General features: G+C 46.4%; 1 protein-coding gene and 1 pseudogene across 4 annotated transcripts in view; one reads left to right on the top strand and one right to left on the bottom strand.

Moving 5' to 3' along the window:
- Positions 1-22,305, top strand: part of ATP2B4 (ATPase plasma membrane Ca2+ transporting 4) — a 117,405-nt gene that overhangs the window by 26,661 nt on the left and 68,439 nt on the right. The window lies entirely within an intron of this gene.
- On the bottom strand, positions 3,352-4,320 carry LOC116457251 (ribosome biogenesis protein NSA2 homolog; annotated as a pseudogene).

Raw genomic sequence — 22,305 nt, 5'->3', positions numbered from 1 at the left:
TCTTTATTTATTTTCCACCCATCCAGGTTCAAGTGATTCTTCTGCCTTAGCCTCCCGAGTGGCTGGGATTACAGGCGCCCGCCACCATGCCCTGCTAATTTTTATATTTTTAGTAGAGATGGGATTTCACCATATTGGCCAGGCTGGTCTCAAACTCCTGACCTCAAGTGATCTGCCCTCCTTGGCCTCACAAAGTGTTGGGATTACAGGCATGAGTCACTGTGCCAAGCTTCTAGGGCCTTTAATAATTATGCTAAATCTATTCTGCCTGTGGTCTATTAAAGAAACAACAAAGCTTGGATGACAGCTCATCTATTTACAGCATGGTTTACCATATATATACATATATATAATTTTTTTTTTTTTTTGAGATGGAGTTTCGGTCTTGTTGCCCAGGTTGGAGTGCAATTGTGTGATCTCGGCTCACTGCTATGTTTGCCTCCGTGTTCAAGCAATTCTCCTGTCTCAGCCTCCCAAGTAGCTGGGATTACAGGTGCATGCCACCACACCTGGCTAATTTTTGTGTTTTTAGTAAAGACAGGGTTACATCATATTGGTCAGGCTGGTCTCGAACTCCTGACCTCAGGTGATTCGCCCGCCTTGGCCTTCCAAAGTGTTGGGATTACAGGCATGAGCCACCATGCCTGGCCAGTTTACCGAATATTTTAAGCCCACTGTTGAAACCTACTCCTTTCAAAATACTACTGCTCATTGATAATGCACTTGGTCACCCAAGAGCTCTGATGGAGACACACAAGGAGATGAATGTTGTTTTCATGCTTGCTAACACAAAATCTATTCTGCAGCTCATGGAACAAGGAACAAATTTGACTTTCAAGTCTTATCATTTAAGAAATGTATTTTGTAAAGCTATAGCTGCCATAGACAATGATTCCTCTGATGGATCTGGGCAAAGTGAATTGAAAACCTCTGGAAAGAATCCACCATTCTAGAGGCCATTAAGAACATTCAAGGGCTGGGAATGGTGGCTCAGGCTTGTCATCACAGCATTTTGGGAGGCTGAGGCAGGAGGATCACTTGAGCCTAGGAGTTTGAGAGCAGCCTGGCAACACAGGGAGACGCTGTCTCTACAAAAAGTGAAACAATTAGTCAGGCATGGTGGTGTGCTCTTGTGCTCTCAGCTACTCAGGAGGCTGAAGTGAGAGGATCGTTTGGGCCTGAGAGGTTGAGGGTGCAGTGAGCCGTGATTGTGCCACTGCACTCCAGCCTGGGTGACAGAGTGAGATCTTGTCTCAAAAAAAAAAAAAAAAGGAAAGAAAAAGAGTATTCATGATTCATGGAGGAAGTCAAAATATCAACATTAACAGGAGTTTGGAGGAAGTTGATGCCAACTCTCATGGCTGACTTTGAGGGGTTCAGGATTTCAGTGGAGGAAGTAACTATAGATGTGGTGGAAATAGCAAGAGAACTGGAATTGGAAGTAGAACCTGAGGATATGACTGAATTGCTGCCATCTCATGATAAAACTTGAAGAGATGAGGAGTTGCTTTTTAGGAATGAGCAAAGAAAGTGGTTTGTTGAGATGAAATCTACTCCTGGTGAAGATGCTGTAAATACTGTTGAAGTGACAACAAAGGACTTAGAATATTACATAAACATAGTTGATAAAGCAGCTGCAGGGTTTGAGAGGATTGACTTCAGTTTCAAAAGAAGTTCTACTCTGGGTAAAATGCTATCAAATATCAGTCCTTCATGGGGATGTAAAAAAAAAGAGGCCAGGCACGGTGGCTCACGCCTGTAATCCCAGCACTTTGGGAGGCCAAGGCAGGCGGATCACCTGAGGTCAAGAGTTCGAGACCAGCCTGGCCAACATGGAGAAACCCTGTCTCTGCTAAAAATACAAAAATTAACCAGGTATGGTGGTGCATTCCTGTAATCCCAGCTACTTGGAAGGCTGAGGCAGGAGAATTGCTTGAACCTGGGAGGTGGAGTTTGCAGTGAGCTCAGATCGTGTCACTGCACTCCAGCCTGGGCAACATAGCAAGACTCCATCTCAAATAATAATAATAATAATAATGAATTAATTAAGAAAAGAAAGAAAAGGAAAAAATGCTGTCAAATGGCATCATTTGCTATAGAGAAGTCTCACTAAAGAGTCAATCAATGCAGCAAACTTTATTGTTGTCTTATTTGAAGAAATTTTTACAGCTACCCCACCCATCAGCAAGCAGCCATCCACATTGAGACAAGACCTCTCCACCAGCAAAAAGATTACCACTTCCTGAAGGCTCAGATAATCATTAGCATTGTTTTTTTGTTTTGTTTTGTTTTGTTTTGGAGACGGAGTCTTGCTCTGTTGCCCAGGCTGGAGTGCAATGGTGCGATCTTGGCTCGGCTCGGCTCACTGCAACCTTCGCCTCCTGGGTTCAAGTGATTCTCTCACCTCAGCCTCCTGAGTAGCTGGGATTACATGTGCCACCACGCCCGGCTATTTTTTTTGGGGGGGGTGATTATAGATTAATGTAATATACAGCTATCCTTAAAGCCACAACATATCACAGATCACAAAAGTGCTTTCACCAAGTTACAACCCTAACACCTTACTTTTTTACGTCATCTAAGTAACTGTAAATAAATTTCTCCTCAGAGAATCAGTGCAGTCTCCTTTCTCCTTTTAAAACTTAGCTGAAGTTGCTTAAACTAATTCTTAATACCATTCTGAAACTAGAAATATACTGTTTAGAATACAGAAATGCTAAGAAAGTACAAAGACTTTAGTATTTTTTTTCATTTTCATGATTCAAGTAGAAAACAGTGCCAAGTAGGTATTATTCTACATGGTAAATGGATGAAAAAAATGTTTAGAATGTGAATTCACTAGACCTTTGCTGTATTCAGAAGTTAAGGATTTCACAGGTGAAAAGATTTCTCTAAGAGTTCTGAACTTTGTGTCTTCTCACATACTTTTAGTGTAAACACTGTAAACTTAACATCTGTATCAATGCTACCTTTTTAGGATTAATGATTAATGAGGTAGAAGATACTTCAGTTAAATTCTCAGACACATAATTGTGTATTAAGCTTTTTGAAAGGCATTTTCAATGGACACTGGTGTTTTTTCAGGAAATTGCTGAATACCCACTCATAAATGCAGATATTGATGAAGTATGATATTTGTATATTTGCTTTTTTTCAATCATTCAATTTTATGAACATGGGGTCTAAGCAGATTTCAGAACAAAGACCATTTATAAAACTGGACCATTTTAATGTTTACAATGTAATAAATCTCTTGATTGCAGACATGTATGGCTGTTCGGTAGAAACATTACTAAATGGCAGTTTTTTCAGTTGGTGTGTAGTCGTCAATAATTATATATGAAATTGCTGTCAGACCAGTAAGACTGCATTTATGCATCCATCATTTTCAGGACTGTTGGTAACCTGAGCATATTTTCCCCAAATAACTTTGCCTCCTTGTGTCACAAGGCCCAATTCGCTCACATTTACCTCAATGACAGTACCTTTGGTAATAACACCCAAAGTTGTATACAGTGGGGATGAGGGATTCTTCTTTACACCAAGTCTTGGTGGGCAAAAGGTGGCTTTCAGTTCAAGATGTGTTACATGGGCTTTCTGGAAATGCATATTGGCCTGATGAGTCTTTCATATTTAGGTGGGTTTCTTGTAAAGCCATCTCCAACAAAGCAGACTTTAGTAAATATCCTCTTCCATGCCTTCTTCTGTCTCTTTCCTGTTCGAACAACTTTTAATACGTCTGTTTCTCCCTGAGCACGTACTTTAGGCAGAGGGACTTCCCATTTTCCCACCTTCTCTTTTCATTTCTGTTTAATCATATTGGAAAGTACTTTGGCTCGAGATTGTCCCTCTCTGTCCAGCAGATAGGCAGGTACTGCTCCCTGTGGAGTCTTTTCATCCTTCTTTGGTTTGGTGTTTCTCTTTTCATGCATCTTGATAGTCTTTTTCATTTGTATTTTCTCAGCATGATGCTGTTTATGGTACAGCTTAGCCTTCAGACCAATTATTTTCTTTGCTTTCTTTGAACGTTCATGAGCCTCTCGACTTTCCTTCTTTCTCTTTTTCTCATAGTAATCCAAACGGTATCCATAGTGTTTATGGTGTAATTCAGTATATTCATTCTGTGGCATGGTGACAGCCACAGAACCACCAGGAGCAGCCCCTGGGGTGTGAAAACGCTCTCAATTTTAAGGTCTCAGAGACCCATGCAGGCCAGGACAGGAAAGGGTCACCCTTTTTAAAAAATAATTTTAGTGGAGACAGGGTTTCACCATGTTGGCCAGGCTGGTCTTGAACTCCTGACCTCAAGTGATCCGCCCCCCTCAACCTCCCAAAGTGCTAGGATTACAGGCATGAGCCACGGCTGATCATTAGCATTTTTAACACAAAATATATTTTAATTAAGGTAGTCATATTGTGTTTTTTAACTATAAAACACTTAATAGACTATAGTATTGTGTACACATAACTTTTATATGCACTGAGAAACCAAAAAAATAATAAATAACCAGGAACTTGCCTTATTGCAGTGGTCTGGAATCGTACCTGCAATGTCTCCGAGGTGTGCCTGTACTAAAGGGAAAGTCTAAGATTCAAGAAGGGATGATGGACTGAGCACTGTGTCTCATGCCTTATAGTCCTAGCACTCTGGGAAACCAAGATGAAAGGATCTTTTGAGCTCAGAGGTTCAAGAGCAGCCTGGGCAAAATAGAGAGACCTCATCTCTAATAAAAATAAAAAATAAAAATAAAAAAAAAGTCTAGCATGATGATGCAGGCCTGTAGTCCTAGCTACTTGGGAGACTGAGGTGGGAGGATGACTTGAGCCCAGGAGATTCAGTCTGCAGTGAGCTATGATGGCTCCACTGCCCTCCACCCTGGCCAACAGAGGGAGACCCTGTCTCAAAGGAAAAAAAAAGGAAGAAATAAAATGAAGAAGGGATGATGAGCAAATAAAATGGTAAACGTGGAGTGAAATCTAAATATTGATATCAAAGACAAGAAATATAACAATGTCTAATTGATAGGAATAAAATGAAGGTATAATTAAAATCCTCAGTAACTATAGCATATAAATTGGAAGGTGAGGCCTGGCGCAGTGGCTCAGGCTTATAATCCCAGCACTTTGGGAGGCTGAGGTGGGTGGATAACAAGGTCAGGAGATCGAGACCAGCCTGGCCAACATGGTAAAACCCCGTCTCTACTAAAAATACAAAAATTAGCTGGGCGTGGTGGCGCGTGCCTGTAATCCCAGCTACTCAGGAGGCTGAGGCAGGAGAATCGCTTGAACCCAGGAGGTGGAGGTTGCAGTGAGCCCAGATTGTGCCACTGCACTCCAGCCTGGGTGACAGAGCGAGACTGTGTCTGAAAAAAAAAAAAAAAATTGGAAGGTGAATATAGTAATTGGAGTTTAAGTGTTCTAAAGTCCTTATATTTTCTAGGGAAAAAATTAAAGATACTGATTATTAGAAGTCTTTATGTTAAGATTTCTGGGCTAATACTAAAAAACTTGGTATAATGTAACTTCCAAACTAGCAGAGGGGAAGAAAAATGAAAAGGAAACACAAATGAAAATGATAGGAAATGTGTCAGATAAAAAAAAATTTATGATTGTGATATAGAAGAAAATAATAATACCATTTCTTGAGTAGCTCTTGTATTAATCACTTTGAATCATTAATCTTTATAATTTCATGTAATATATGTCAGAATGACAAGCCCAAAGCAGGCATTTAAAATTATAGTTTCTGGCCAGGTGCAGTGGCTCACACCCATAATCCCAGCACTTTGGGAGGCAGAGGTGGGAGGATCACTTGAGCCCAGGAGTTTGAGACCAGCCGGGACCACATAGCAAAACGTTGTCTCTACAAAAACATTTGAAAATTAGCCAGGCATGGTGGCACACCCCTGTAGTCCACAAAGGAGGCTGAGGTGGGAGGATCACTTGAGCCCAGAGGCTGAGGCTTCAGTGAGCTCTGATCATGCCACTGCATTCCAGCCTGAGTAACGGAGCAAGACCCTGTCTCAAAAAATAAAAATAAAAATTAGCTAGGCATGGTGGTGCATGCCTGTAGTTCTAGCTACTGGGGAGGCTGAAGCGGGAAGATTGCTCCATCCAGCCTGGGTGGCAGGGTGAGACCCTGTTGCTAAAAAATATATATAAATAACCGGATGTGGTGGCTCACGCCTGAATCCCAGCACTTTGGGAGGCCAAGGCAGGTGTATCATGAGGTCAGGAGTTCAAGACCAGCCTGGCCAAAATGGTGAAACCCTGTCTCTACTAAAAACACAAAAATTAGCCAGGCGTGGTGGCAGGTGCCTGTAATCTCAGCTACTCGGGAGGCTGAGGCAGGAGAATCGCTTGAACCTGGGAGCTGGAGGTTGCAGTGAGCCAAGATTGTGCCACTGCATTCCAGCCTGGGCAGCAGAGCAAGACTCCATCTCAAAAAAAAAAAAAAAAAAAAAGAAACTTGTCCAAGGTCACAGAGCTTGGATTCCAATCCAAGTATTTGAAATTCAACCCAAGCTACTTTCCCCTTTACCATGTGGTAGATTTTTTTCTCTCTAATGCCAAAACACCATGTAACAGCCAAGACCATGAGTTTTTTGGACCTGGGTTTATGGTCCAGTTTCACCACATGTTAACTGTAGAGCTTTAGGCCTCAGTTCCTTCAATTGTTGAAAGGGGATAAAAATAGCTATTGCAAAAGTTAGTAGGTTGGAAGATTGTGAGAATGCATGCCATTGGGGTGAGAATGTATCACTTGGGGTGGTGGAGATAAAAAATGAGGTCCCAGTTCAATGTAACAGCCGATGAATAGGCTCCTAGGGAGCAGTAAGAAGAGAACGGAGGTGGGGGTTGGGGGGAGGGCTGGGTGCAGTGGCTCACGCCTGCAATCCCAGCACTTTGGGAGACCAAGGTGGGCAGATCGTGAGGTCAAGAGATCGACACCAGCCTGGCCAACATGGTGAAACCCCGTCTCTACTGAAAATACAAAAATTAGCTGGGCATGGTAGTGAGCACCTGTAGTCCCAGCTACTTGGGAGGCTGAGGCAGGAGAATCTCTTGAACCTGGGAGACAGAGGTTGCAGTGAGCCAAGATTGCACCACTGCACTCCAACCTAGCAAGAGTGAGACTCTGTCTCAAATAAATAAATAAATAAATAAATAAAGAAAGAAGAAGAAGAGCATGGGGACTGGGCACGGTGGCTCACGCCTGTAATCCCAGCACTTTGGGAGGCTGAGGTGTGCGGATCACTTGAGGTTAGGAGTTCAAGACCAGCCTGGCAACATGGTGAAACCCTGTCTCTACTAAAAATACAAAAATTAGCCGGGCATGGTGGGGTGGCCCTCTAGTTCCAGCTATTTGGGAGGCCAAGGCAGGAGAATTGCTTGAACCCAGGAGGCAGAGGTTGCAGTGAGCTGAGATCGTGCTACTGCACTCCAGCCAGAGCAACAAGAGAGAAACTTCGTCTAAAAAAAAAAAAAAACTTTCCCAAGGTCAAATGGGTAGTGATGGTGGTGGTGGATCTGGGATTTGGGCCGTCTGTCCACAGAGCTTATGCTGTTAATCTCTGCACCATACTTTAAGAGGTGAATGATCACTGAGAAGGAGAGCTCTTATGTCTGGAAAGCACCTCAAAGGCAATATTATGAAAAAAGTGTGGCTTCTGCCAAAGTCGGGTTTGGATTCTGGCTTGGCTTCTTACTGTGCGAGCCTAGACAAAGTAGCCAGTTTTCTCCTCTGTAAAACGGGAGTGATATGACCCATTTCCCAAGGTTGTTGAGAGGATCAAATGAGATACTAATATAGAGTGATCAAAAAGCCTGGAGACTTAGTTCCCCATCTTGGGTCAGGAAAGCCTTAGCTGTACCTGCTCTAACCAGGTGCCTATGTTCTCTATGCTGATGATGGGGTGACTTTAGGAGAGGAGAAGATGAACACAGATGCCTTTCTCCTGCTCTTTGAAAAGGTGATTTGTCTACCCTATGCCCACCACCCTCAATGCACTCCCACCATTGTCTCCTACCACACACAAGCACACTGCATGGTATTCAGAAAGCCCAGTCTGTTTCTCCAGCCCTTTGCCTTGTCACTCAGCTTTGCCAGGTCCCTTGAGTTCTTTGATGTTGTGCCAGGCTCTGTGTGGGCTCCCAGCCCTGGGCATGTCTGTGGTGACTGACCTGTGCCCCACTGGCCTCCACCTCCATTACCACAATGGGTCTGAGCTCCCAGTGACAGCAGCTGCTGGTCCACATCTGGAACTTAGCTCTGCTCTTCCTTTTTCCACCCTTCTCACCTGTCTATACCAGGATGACTCTTCTATCTGCTCTTCTTCCTTCTCCTACTTATTTGTTTATTTATTTTACTGTGATAAAATATACTGCAACCTCCGCCTCCCAGGTTCAAGTGATTCTCCTGCCTCAGCCTCCCGAGCAACTAGGACTACAGTCACACGCCACCATGCCCAGCTAATTTTTTTTTTTTTTTTTTTTGAGTTGGAGTCTCCCTCTGTCGCCCAGGCTGGAGTGCAGTGGCATGATCTCGGCTCACTGCAAGCTCTGCCTCCCGGGTTCATGCCATTCTCCTGCCTCAGCTTCCCGAGTAGCTGGGACTGCAGGCGCCTGCCACCACGCCTGACTGATTTCTTTTTGTATTTTTAGTAGAGACGGGGTTTCACCGTGTTAGCCAGGATGGTCTCGATCTCCTGACCTCATGATCCACCCGCCTCAGCCTCCCAAAGTGTTGGGATTATAGGCATGAGCCACTGCACCCAGCTTATCTTAACCACTTTTAAGTAGACCGTTCAGTGGTTCTAACTACTTTCCCAATGTAGGGTTCCCATTGCCATCACCCATGTCTAGAACTTCTCCTTCATCCCAAACTGAAACTCTGTACCCATTAAACAATAATGCCCATTCTCTACTCCATCCAGCCTGTGGTAACCTCCACTCTACTTCCTGTCTCTATGAATTTCCCTATTCTACATACTTCATATGTATAGAATTATACCGTATTTGTTTGTGTGTGTGTGACTGGCTTATTTCACTTAGCATAATATTTTCAAGGTTCATCCGTGTGGCAGCATGTGGCAGAACGTCCTTCCTTGAATAATAATTCCGTTGTATGGATATGCCACACTTGTTTGTCCATTCATCTGCCCATGGAGTCCCTCCTTTTTTAATCACATTTTTTGGGTATATCATAATTTGCAGTAATATGAAGAGAATAGCCTACTCTTTCCTTGTAGCAGGAAACTGAGGAGGGTCACTCTCCCGGATGGTGGAAGGCAGGTAGAATTGAGTGTGCTGTTTATAAACTCTGTCCTGAGGTTTTAGTCTTCCAAAGGTCTCTTTTCTCAACAAATACTTAATGTGCATGACATCATCTGAACCCAGAAGTGCTAGCTAGAGAGAAGTGATTATCTGGGGCTGCAACCTTGCATTTGCTTGCCTTCCTAGGGAAAGACCCTATTGTTAACCCTGGAGATTCCCTCCTTTCAATACTGAAGGCCTTTAAAGGGTCTAGAGACTCTAGAGCAACATTTTGTTTCCTGTTTATATTTTTTGGGTTTGTGTTTGCTTTTGTTTTTTGCATTTCTTCCCTTTGTCAGTCTTTGTCCTTCCTGGTCCCGATGCACTTCAATATTTCTGGATGTGCTGTACTATAATCATAGGCCTCCTTAATATGAGTGTGTCCTGTCTTCTTTATTTAGAATTCTGCGGACTGGGAATTCCCTAAGGGAAACAGCCCTCTTCCTTTCTTTCTCTAATCTTCCTCTACCCTTTTTTGTTCTTCTCCCTTTTGTACCTCCACGACACACTAGGAGGTGTACCGCCTCCATCTAGACCACAAACTGTACTCTCAAGGTACCCATGGCCAAGAAGAATGACACACACAGACATCACACATACATTCAGCATGTCTCACTGTTACCTCTGAGAGGAAGTAGGAGAACCTATATTAATCCTCTGAGCTCATCAGGACAGGAATCCCCAGCTCCAATGTCCTGGGTTGGGCCTAGAATTATCCCACTATTTTATACAGGCTGCTCTCTATCTCTCTTTTTTTTTTTTTTTAAAGCAAGATCTTGCTCTGTCACCATGCTAGAGTGCAGTGGTGTGATCATAGCTTACCGCAGCTTCAAACTCCTGGGCTCAAGCAATCTTCCCTCCTCAGCCTCCTAAGTAGTGGGGACTACAGGCACATGCTACCACACCCAGCTAATTTTTTTATTTTTTGTAGAGACAGTTCTCACTGTATTGCCCAGGCTGGTCTCAAACTCCTGGCCTCAAGTGATCTTCCTGCGTCAGCCTCCTGAGTCTCCGGGATTACAGGCATGAGCCACCATGCCCAGCCTCTTCTCTCCAATTTCTTTTAGGACCTCGTAGTATGGAGTATGCCTTAGCTTCTTCTAGGCTCTTCCTGTGGTTGCGTGGCCTTAACTGAGTGAGTCACTTCACCTTTAAGACCATATGTTATAAAATCTGTCAGAGAATATATTGTCAGTCCTGTCTATCTTAAAAGATTGTCGCAAAGATCAAATGTCAGAGTGCTTTGAAAACTGTGAAGCATTATCCACATGTGAGTTATTAACACAGAGTTCTTTTACTCTCATGAACTTTTTCTGTCTTTTTACCAAGTCTTGCTGACACCACTTAAAAAGGAACCTCAGACAGATAGATTCCCCAGACATAGCTGCAAAAATTAGAGATTCTGGAGAAGTCTGTGAATGGGGAGTACCAATGTCCTCCTGGTACACAGAGCCAAGGGTCCAGACCCAGGACTGGAAAGTATAGGAACATGGTGGCCAGAGGCACAGGGAGGCTCTGACAGAGGGGCAGAGGCAGTTTGCCTCCACTGTTCAGTGGCTTCTTAAGATACTTGATCTTCATCCAAGGGCAAGGGCCTTTGCACGTGAAAAAAGTAATAATCCTTTCAACTTTGGTATGGGGTAGATGACTTTTTGATCCCCGTTTTTTTAGATAAGGAAATGAAGGCTCAGGGAGAATGGATTTGGAGGAGGTTTGGCTGAGAGGCACTGGTGCTACTTGGGAAGGACTGTCATGGGAGAGCCTGTGAGCTGTGAGGGGCAGGAGCCTGGCCCGGGTGCAGGGGCCCCACGGGGCTGGCCACTTTGACATCTTCAGCCCTGCCTCTGGTGCATCCCCAGGTCAAACTGGATTCACTACTGGTTTTCTTCCTTAGATATTTTTCAGGATTTGGTGACCCAAGGGAATGCCAGGTTGACAGTTAACTACACCTGCTAGTCCTTAAGGTACTTTTATTTTTTATTTATTTATTTTTTGAGACAGAGTCTCTCTCTGTCACCCAGGCTGGAGTGCAGTGGTGCGATCTCGGCTCACTGCAAGCTCTGCCTCCCGGGTTCATGCCATTCTCCTGCCTCAGCCTCCCGAGTAGCTGGGACTACAGGCACCCGCCACCATGCCCAGCTAATTTTTTGTTTTTAGTAGAGATGGAGTTTCACCATGGTCTCAATCTCCTGACCTCGTGATCCACCCGCCTCAGCCTCCCAAAGTGCTGGGATTACAGGCGTGAGCCACCGTGCCCGGCCCTTAAGTTACTTTTAAAGATTTTAGAAAGGTGAATATAGCCCACAGGTGCAAGGCCCATCTGGCAAAACTTAGGGTGGATTTCATCTCCCAAACCACCTCCTTACCTGGTGCCCATGTTCAAGGTACATGCTACCTGACTGTATGTAGCAGCTCTGGAAACAGAAGGTTCCCCTCTGCTCAGGCTGAGCCCTTAGTGGGAGGCCCACGCTGTGATGAGCTCTCTCCTGCAGCAGCTTGATGGCCACAAGCTGGCGGCAGGGGAAACCCTAGAGGTTTTGGGTAGGCGCAGGCGAGCAGGCATGGGAGATGTTTCTGCCCTTCCTTTGACACCCAATACAGATTTCTTTGCCTCAGGTGTCTCTGCTCCTTCCTGCTTTCCCGTCAAGATTGTGTAGCCTTGGCCGGGCTCGGTGGCTCACGCCTGTAATCCCAACATTTTGGGAGGCCGCGGCGGGCGGATCACGAGGTCAGGAGTTCCAGACCAGCCTGGCCAATATGGTGAAACCCTGTTGCTACTAAAAATACAAAAATTAGCCAGGCATAGTGGTGCATGCCTGTAGTCCCAGGTACTCAGGAGGCTGAAGCAAGATAATCACTTGAATCCGGGAGGTGGATGTTGCAGTGAGCCAAGATCACAGCACTGCACTCCAGCCTGGTGACAGAGCTAGACTCCATCTCAAAAAAAAAAAAAAAAAAAAAAAGATTGTGTAGCCTTTTTATCCAGTGCTCAGCACAATATTTTGCTAATACATGCTTAAATGTAAAATGAGGGGATTTGTTTAGACTTTTCCATCTACGTGGCTATGATTATGGGATTCTTGTTTGATGTAGTTGGTGGGAAAAGCAGGGGACATGCTCCCTGAAAAGACCAGGAACTTACTGGCTAGTATTGTTACTGGTGATAAAATTGTGACAGACCTGTCCTAGCTTGTGGTCAGCCTAGCTGCTTTGAGAAGATGGTGGAGCATACATGGTAATTAACCTACAATGGTGCCACAGTTGCTGCTTCTGGGTAGAGCAGAGCGGTGAGCAACTCTGTCTCCTTTCCAAGCTGGCACCAGCTCAGGAGGAAGCATCCAAGGGGATTCTCATAAGCCACAGAGAACTGCCCATGAGTCTGAAAGGGAATTCCTGGGCCAGGTGGCCATACTCAGCTGACAGCTCCTGCTGGGAGGAATGGTAGCATTTTGGTTTCTTACAATGTTCTCCTCCATCTGGCTCCTTTGAAATGAGAGTTGAAAGGATCCTGACCAGGGGACCTGCAGGGGTGGACAGCAAGGCAGGCCTCAATTCTGGAAACAGCACCTCCACACATCACTTCTGGGGATAATTATCTCATCTGCCCTCTTGCAGGCAAAACTCAGAGTCTTTGGAGGGCCTTCGCTTTCCCAAAGCAGCTTAATTTTGGCCTCCGTTCTTCGTGCCTCCTAGTTTTGGTTGGGTGGACATTTAACATAGTAGAAAGCTGACTCCTCTTCCTATTAACCTCTAGGTTTATCTCACCATCTGAATAAGGCGTTATGATCCTACAAATGAGGCCTCTCTTTCTATGCTCACCAGGGAAAATTGAACTCTCAAGACTGTCCATTTCCTTTGCCCTGTTATGGAAACTTCTCTTCCTTTTGCCATATCCCCCTCTTATCTTGGCTCTTGAAACTATTCCCTTAGGAAGAAAAAGGCAGTTCCCTTCCTGCCCTTCTTTTGAGCAAAACTTCTGTTTGTGGTCTTGGAAACCATGACAACCTGGCCTAAGAAGCCACTTTGACCATCTTGGAAGTTAATATTTCAGTGCTGTGTACTCCCAATTGTGAGCTCTCTAGCACCTTTTTGTTTTTGTTTTGTTTTAAGATAGGTTCTCACTTTGTCATCCAGGCTGGAGTGCAGTGGTGCCATCTCCACTCACTGCAACCTCTGCCTCCCAGGTTCAGGAGATCCTCCCACCTCAGCCTCCAGAGTAGCTGGGACTATAGGTGCGCACCACCATGCCTGGCTAATTTCTGTATATTTTGTAGAGATGGGGTTTCACCATGTTGCTCCAGCTGGTCTCGAACTCCTGGATTCAAGCGATCTGCCCACCTCAGCCTCCCACAATGCAGGGATTACAGGCGTGAGTCATCGTGCCCTGCCTCTAGCACTTTTCCAAAGGGGGACAGAAGCTCATGATCTGCTGAGAGGAGAAAGTTTCAAACAAAGCAACCCTAGATAATCCTTCTACAAGTACATTAGCAAAAGAGCAATGTTCCCTGTAGGTTCTAGGGAGTGGATATGGGCAGCATACGCTGGCAATCTGGAGTGATGTTCTGGAGTGTGGTCTATACTTATTTTTCCTGTGCTCTTTTCTTCTTTCCTTTTCTCACAATTGCTCAGTTACTCAGTAGACTAGTGTTGGAGGTAGTTATCTTTTCGCTTACACCAACATTTTTTTTCTTTCTTCTCCTCGATATGTTTGTCCTTCTTGCTCGGGTGCTACCTTTTAAAGCCCAAAGTTGGGAATCCAGGGAGCTGCGATGATTAACTGCAGGAGCCCAGTGGAAGAATTCCACAGCCTTAGACGGCAAAGTTTCCATAGCCTCACTGCCGTGGGACTTCCCCCGCATGAAGGCGAGCTCTCTTTCTTGGGCTGGCCATTGGAGGAGGGAGAGAAGACAGCAGGCTGGCATGTCCTCAGCTTCCCTGAGGACTTGGCTGCTTACAGAGAGAGGGCCCAGTGACAAGAACCCTAAAGGGAGGAAAGTGACCGCCTCCCCGCACACTGAAAAAGATCCCTCTGTGGTGATGAAGATCTTGCTAATTTGGAACAGCTGGCCAGGGTGTGTTAGACTGGAGGAACTGGGGGAAAGCTTGCTCTGGCAATCTTCTGCAGAAGCAAATAGCATGAGATGCCTACGAATGTTTCACTCTGCCTGAATAGGATGTGTGATGCTACTCCTCCTCTGCGAATCCTTGTGTAGTGGTGGGGAAAGAGAGAAGAAAGCAGCCTGTCACCAGGGGTTGGATTTTAGCGTCCATATGTCTATTCCCCACCATGCTCTGTAGGCTCAGAGTGGAACGGAGGTGCAACAGTGGAGCCATCTTGCAGCTTGTAGTTGGGTAGGACTAGCTTATTGTGTTCAGTTCTTGAGTTGTCAGCTTCCTTGGGAACCCTGAAAGGAGCCAGGGTCAGATTGTAGCCCCGGGTGCCTTTTCAATCTGTCTAGTCTTCTGCCTCCATCAAGCCAGTCTCCTATTTATGCTAGATTGGGAGCTTGGCTGAGTATACTACATCCCGACTTCGGTGGTTTGTTTTGTTTTTTCATTTTTTAGAAGGCTGTAGTTACCATAACTGACTTTTGTATTTAATCCATGGGAATATTCTCCTATCCCTCCCCTTCCCCCACCTAGAGTCCTCAGTGTTAACTGTTTATCTCTACCTCCAGTGTAGTTAGTTCCTGCATAAATATTTGACTTAGACAAGCAAGCTCCAGATGGATTGGGGAGAATGCAGATTGGCTCATGGAATCTGGTCTCACGTGCCTTTGACCCATCATCCGTGACCCCAGTGACACAGATGGGCCCTGGGTTGGTGCTGGCTGTGGCAGCCCCACAAGTGCCTGACTTGCTTCTCAGCACATTCCTGCTCCTTCCACTATATGAGCCACTGTGGACTAGGACAGGACTGATTGGTTTCAGAAATTATCCAGGCAAGGATCAATCCAATTAGGCTGTCCCTGGAGATGTGGGAAAAGAGAATGAGAGAGATTGAGAGATTGAAATAGACAGATAGATTGGGGAGGAGGAGGTAGGGGAAGGGATACACGTAAGTATGGGATAATAAAGTTAGAAGTTTGGGAATGAGGTATAGAGAAAAATGGGGAAGTGGAAATAGTTTGGTGCTAGGTATTCTTCTTATGATCTTGGTAGCTTAGGGCTTTAGAAATAAAATAATCCAGAAAATATCTTATTTTTTCACTTCCTACAAACCTCTGACCACCATCCCACCATTCTTCCAGGTTTTGCCTTGGAGGTCGAAGTGGTGTTTAAAGTGGCATATATAGGAGTTTAGAATCAACTGGGTTGTGTTCACCTTTGCCTCTCCCTAGAGAGTAGATGGATTCCTTCAGTGATGGCTCATTCCCCTTCTATCTGCACCAAAACCTCTGTGACTGTGGCCTGGAGATCAAGGAAGATGTGCCCTCAACCATTCATTCAGTCCACCAATTTTAAGGTGCAAAGAATGTGGGGAGATGGAGCAAGTGCTGAAGGAGTGGTGCCTGGGTCTTACTGATTGTCTCTGGAGACTGGATCCCTTTCCAGGACTTGTTGTTGTTTGTTTGTTTTTTGAGATGGAGTCTCGCTCTTGTTGCCCAGGCTGGAGCGCGATGGCGCGATCTCGGCTCACCACAACCTTTGCCTCTCGGGTTCAAGCGATTCTCCTACCTCAGCCTCCCGAGTACCTGGGATTACAGGCACGTGCCACCACACCCTGCTAATTTTTGTATATTTAGTAGAGACGGAGTTTCTCCATATTGGTCAGGCTGGTCTCAAACTCCTGACCTCAGGTGATCTGCCTGCCTCAGCCTCCCAAAGCGCTGGGATTACAGGTGTGAGCCACTGTTCCTGGCCCCTTTCTGGGACTTTCATACTTTTCCTTCCCTTGGAAACAGAAGCACACTGGATGGAACAGAGAAAGGTGGCTCATTCATTAATTGCACAGGTTAGGCCAGGCTCTGGAGCTGAGGTTGGGATAGAGAGGTGATGACACAACCTTTCTGCTCACTTGGAAGAAAAATACACAATACTCTCCACTTTCTCTCCCCTGAGAGACTTCCATCAACAATGACCAGCTGGGGCTGAGTCACCTCTTTGCCTGCTCTTTGTCTCTTTCAACAATGAGCCCTGTGTCCATCACTGTGGATGCGAGCCCTTTGGAATAGATGTTCTTTCTAGTCCGTGAGTTTTGGAAGCTCACTCTACCTTGGGACACTGAAACATGTCTGCATCTCTCTTTGTCTTTTTATGTATTCCCAAGTGATGGCCACTCTGCTTGAGTTCATACTCTTTTTTATTTTATTTTATTTTTTTGAAATTGAGTCTCACTCTGTCACCCAGGCTGGAGTGCAGTGGCATGATCTCAGCTCACTGCAACCTCCATCTCCCCAGTTCAAGTGATTCTCCTGCCTCGGTCTCCCAAGTAGCTGAGATTACAGGCATGTGCCACCACACGTGGCTAATTTTTGTATTTTTGGTAGAAACGGGGTTTCACCATATTGGCCAGGCTGGTCTCTAACTTCTGACCTCAGGTGATCCACCCGCCTTGGCCTCCCACAGTGTTGGGATTACAGGCATGAGCCACTGTGCCCAGCTGAGTTCATACTCTTAACCTAGGAAGAGAAGCACAGCTTATGTGGAACCTTAATTCATAGTTAGTGCTTTTCCATCAGCCTACACCCAACAGTCCAGGACTATACCTTTTTTATCTCTGGACCCTTTCCTCACCTCTCCCTTCTGCCTTCCTACCCTGTAGGAACTAGGATGCTGATGATAGTTGGTTTGACAGGTTTAGAAATGATACCTGCTCTGCTCTTTTGACCTCAAGATTCTGCCAAGACTGATTTTTGTCCCAAGTTCTGATTTCTCCAACAAGAGCTTATGAGCTAACCAGGGCTGTCAGTTAGGAATTTGACCTCTCCTGAGGCACCAGAAGGGTGCTTCCCTGATGGGAGCATCCGTGTCTTCCCCCTTCTCCTGCCCTCTCTCATCCCCGTGGGGAGTGTTCTCATCTACATCCTTTCTGAGCCATGGTGGCATCTGGGAGACATTCAGTTATCATATGAGATGGGAGGAAATGGAACAGTCTATGCAATTTGCTGTTTTTAACATTGCCCTAACTTTATTTTTATCTGATTAATATGTCTGTTGGCAGTAAGAGGTTTTTAATCCCTTAATAAGTGTATACCAATCCAAAAGAAGCTGGAATAAGGTGGGGAAAAGGGGTTGATAAATTCCTGCAGCATCTTTATATTCCAACTAGCTGTTTCTGAAAGGTGACTCTTTCTCTTACTCACATGCTGTTTAGTGATTGATGACCTATAGCATATTTATTAGTCAGTTCACGCTTTCAGCTCAGTTGTGTGTGTGTGGGTGTGTGCATGCCTGTGATTAATTACCACATGGACTTGTGACTCCCACTTTCTTGACCTTCATTTTTTTCTTTATTTTGTTTAGATAAAAAAAATAAGTCTCGCTATGTTGCCAAGGCTGATCTCAAACTCCTGAGTTCAAGCAATCCTCCCTCCTCAGCCTCCCAAAGAGCTGCAATTATAGGCGTGAGCCACCGCACCTGCCTCTCCTGCCTATCTTGAACCACCTATGGCTCCTATTTCTTTTCTTCTTTGCTATTTTATTTTTGGTTGAGGGGGTCAAGGCAGAGGGCCATAGTGCTTCCATCCAATAGATGCAGACTGACCTTTGATCACTCCCTAACTCCTCGGCCAAAAACCTTTCCCATGTCTCTGGTGCCCGAGACGTATGTGTCTAGGGAGGAATCAGCTGCGCTATTACTTATCCATCAGCATCTGAACCTTGCATGCTGACTCTGTGATGCTCACGAAGGGTCCTCACCACCTTGACTAAAATCTAGGGTCTTGCTGTGCAGAAGTAGCCGTTCACCCCAAAGCTAAGGAGAAAGGATTGGATGAAAGTTCTCTGTAGAAGTGGAGGAAACACGTGTCTCCTCAGAGGTACCTCTAGAGGTCGTTCTCTGCAACCCTCCAGCTACAGTGAGCAGGCTCCTTGCCTGGGTGGCGCTGCTACCCACAGAGGGGATGGGGGCTTCGAAGCTCTCCTCCCACGACCCTTGGTGAATCCTCCATGTCTTCCTCCCTTGATACTGGCAGCTGGTGGGGGCTGGGGAGATGAAGGAGTGCTGCTGTTAGAGCAAGAAGACAAAGTGGCTTTGTCTCTTCTCCATAATATAAGTGCAGGGAGGTGAGAAGACCCTGGGGTTTGGCGTTTCTCCTTCAGGAGCTGAGCCAGAGGCAGGGCTTTGGTTCCTAAGTGATTAGAGGCCTGCATGGCCAGAGGCCGCACATTCCCTTTTGGAAAGGAGCTCACCCACACTCCTTGCTTCCATCTTCCCCTTCCTGGCTCAAGTCATAGGCTCTATTTTCTGGCTATCCTCTTTTTGTTCCTGAGAAAGTTGCGGTGGCTCTATATATTTTTTTTTTTTTTAAAGCTGATTTAGGGGGTTGGGAAAGGAAAACTTTAAAAGTAAAATAATAAAAAACAGACCACTGTGTCATTACAGGCACATAAATAGCTTTACCGTCGCTGGGCTGCACACTCGCTTTGCCATAGCAACCTGAAGCGACTGTTTATAACAGCCTGTCAACTGGCCTGGAAACCAGCAGCTGCTGCTGGCCGCCCTGGCCTCGGAGCAGCGGGCAGGCGCTCCCTGAGAGATTTTGTGGAGGCGGTGAGCGTGGTACTTCTTCTGGAACCATGGGGGATGGCAGGGGAAAGGCAGCCTGGGTTCCAGAGGCAACCAGGGGCAGTAATGTTTTGGGAGCCAAAGTGAGCAGCGGATGTCTTTTGTTTTTGTTTTCCCTCATCTGTGTATGGGCCCCAGCATCGCTCATCTCCTGTGGAGATAGAAGACAGGGCTGGGAGGGGATTCGCTCCACCAGAACCTGAAAGGGGCCTGGGTGTCGCTCTGAACCTCACGAGGTGGCTTGTTTTAACTTTTTGAATAGACCTTGGCTTCTGTTATAGCCTGTTGAGTGACATCCTCTCAAGTCTGTTTTCTCAAAGACTAAAAAAATGTGGGCTTTTTCGGGGCTCTGTCTGGGAAAGGGGGCTGCCCAGAGATAAATGGAAGCAAAGATCAGCAACCTGGAAGGACTAGCGGAGGGAGAGGGAAGAGCGAAGGAGACACATGGCAAGATCTTCCTGTGCCTTCCCATGTCAGCCTGGAGGTGAAGGGGTTCATGGGAATGCTTTGGAACCTCGCAGCATTTTCAAAGTGTGGTCCCCAGACCAGAAGCCTCAGCTCACCCTGTTAAGGAACTTGTTAGGAGTGCACCTTCCCAGGCCCCACCTCTGTTCTTGTGCACCAGAAACTCAGGAATTGGCAGGGAGGGGGCCAGTAGGTTTGCCCCAGTTCTCCAGAGGATCCTAGTGCTCACTCTGGGTTTGAGAACCATGGCTCTAAAGCATTACTCCAGTGCAAGAAAGCATGATCAGTTCGCTTTCCGAAGGTCTAGGCTGACTGAATGGACCCTGTCTGTGCAATATGTGAACAAGGAAGAATAAAACAGGCCCAGAGGGGTGGCAGGTTATTAGGGATCATTCCTGGCCCCCTTTTTTAATAAGCACTGTCTTTTCAGCATGGAGCCCTCACTGATTTGCCTGTGACTTCCAGGAAATAGGCCCAGAGCAGGCTGGAATAGGTAAAGTGGGGATGGGAGGTTCTCTGTACTCTGTGTAGGTGAGACTGTCAGAGTGGAGAAAGGGAATGGGGGCGGCCAGGCCTGATGACCAGTATGGGACATGCTGGCTAGTATCTGGGCCACACAGGAATGTTGTTTTGCGTCCTCTCCTGCTGAGCGCCTGGGGACAGAGCAGCTGCCCCTGGTGCTCCCTTTTGGTGGATGAGATGTGACCTCCTCGGTCTGTGGCCAGGCAACTTCTTCCCCTTATCCTGAGGGCTCCACCAGAACCTGAGGCCTGGGAACAACCAGGTCCCGACCCGGTAGCCCAGGAAGATGACCCCCTCCATGAGCATGACATGATTCTGCTGAAATTTGTTTCCAGAAATAACCTAGGATCCGATCCAGCTGCTAAAAAGCCCCTTTGTTCCCTTGAAACCAAAATATGGAAAGCCACAGCAGCCCCAAGAAAGACAGTCTGTGTAGTCCAAGAGAGTACATACACGAAATACCTGAGTGCTGCTGCCGGAGGGCTGCGTCCTGTCTGTGGCCTAGAAGCTTCCTGCCGCAGCTCTGAGGAGTGGGTAGCAGTTATCCTTGCTAACCTTTACCCTGAATGAATGGGGTCAGGAGAGGCTGCCAGTACCCCTTTTGTTAAACAGACCTTCCAGATGGCGTTGTCACTTCCACCTGAAGGTGGCTCTTGGCCTCCTTAAACAACTGAAGGAAATGGTGAGTGCTGCTGTTTCATCCTCTACATTTTTTTGAGCTCTAGCTTGCTGTGAACACCCCTACCTCCACCCCATACACCCTCTGAGTCACTGGAGGACACAGAGGTGACCCAGGCCAGTGTGACTCACACGATTTGAAAGAGGTTGGCTTTCCCAAGGCTCTGGGCCTGAGGGACTGCTCTTTCTCATCTTGATAATTTTTTTTTGAGATGGAGTTTCACTCTTACCCAGGCTGGAGTGCAGTGGTGCGATCTCAGCTCACTGCAACCTCTGCCTCCCAGGTTCAAGCGATTCTCCTGCCTCAGCCTTCTGTGCAGCTGGGATCACAGGCGTGCAACACCACACCTGGCTCTTTTTTTTTTTTTTTTTTTTTTTGAAGATGGGGTCTCGCTGTCTCCCAGGCTGGAGTGCAATGGCTCAGTCTTGGCTCACTGCAACCTCCATCTCCTGGGTTCAAGCAACTCTTCTGCCTCAGCCTCCTGAGTAGCTGGGACTACAGGCACGTGCCACAACACCTGGCTAATTTTTTGTATTTTTAGTAGAGATGGGGTTTCACCATGTTAGCCAGGATGGAATTTTTATATTTTTAGTAGAGACGGGGTTTCGCCATGTTGGCCAGGCTGGTCTCGAACTCCTGACCTCAGGTGATCTGCCCACCTTGGCCTCCCAAAATGCTGGGATTACAGGCATGAGCCACTGCGCCTGGCCTCATCTTGATAATACTGATGCCGTTTCAAGATGGAGCCAGTGGACAGGGGTCAGGGGACAGCAGTGCCCTCCCAGGCACACTCCTGCTTCCTCCCACCACACTGTTTCCCTACCCATGCCCTAGAGCTTTCTGTCTTCATCTTGGTGGTTCTTAAAGCCTGTGACATAGGTTAGATCTTAGCAGACCAGGTGATCAGGATCAGGCTGTCAACCTTCGGTCAATTCTTGGTATCGCTGTTTGGAGAAAGCTTTTGCCATCTATGGGTCCTACCTTCTCCCTGCCTTCTGAAGGCATCTGGCCAGAACTGATAAGTTTTGCCACCATTATCACTGCACAGCATATCCTAGACAATACAGCCACTCCGAGACTGAGAGGTATTTTATTTTTATTTTTTGGATCTCAGATCACCACAGATAATGCCCCAGTGAACATCCTTGCACATGCTCCTTCCAGGCCCTGGATGAGGATTTCTTTGGAAGATGTAGCCAGTACTAGGTGACCGGGTCCACAGCATGCATAGATGTAGTTTGACCAAAACGCACCAAGTGGTTCTGGGGAGGAGGGATGAATTCTGGATGCTGAAAATTAGCATCAGATTCCCTGACCAGGCCATGGTATACTATCCCATGGTGAGGCCAGAGGCCTGGCTTGGTGCGCTCGCCCTCACCTGGCTTCCTGGCTTGGGTGTGGCTGTTGGATGATGACGACAAGTGGTGCCACCCACCACCTGAACTTTAGCCAACACCTGCTGCCTCTGACCTTGTTCCCATGCCTCCAAAGGGCCTCAGTAGGCTGAAGGAGGGCATATGCTCTAGTCGGCTTCTGTAAACCAGTTGGCATTTAAGGAGCAATTAGGGCAGGGCAGACATGCAGAGGGGAGGAA

The sequence above is a fragment of the Hylobates moloch genome, unplaced genomic scaffold, assembly GCF_009828535.3.
Source record: "Hylobates moloch isolate HMO894 unplaced genomic scaffold, HMol_V3 SCAFFOLD_18, whole genome shotgun sequence".
NCBI lineage: Eukaryota > Metazoa > Chordata > Mammalia > Primates > Hylobatidae > Hylobates > Hylobates moloch.
This window is presented reverse-complemented; position numbering and strand designations above follow the sequence as displayed.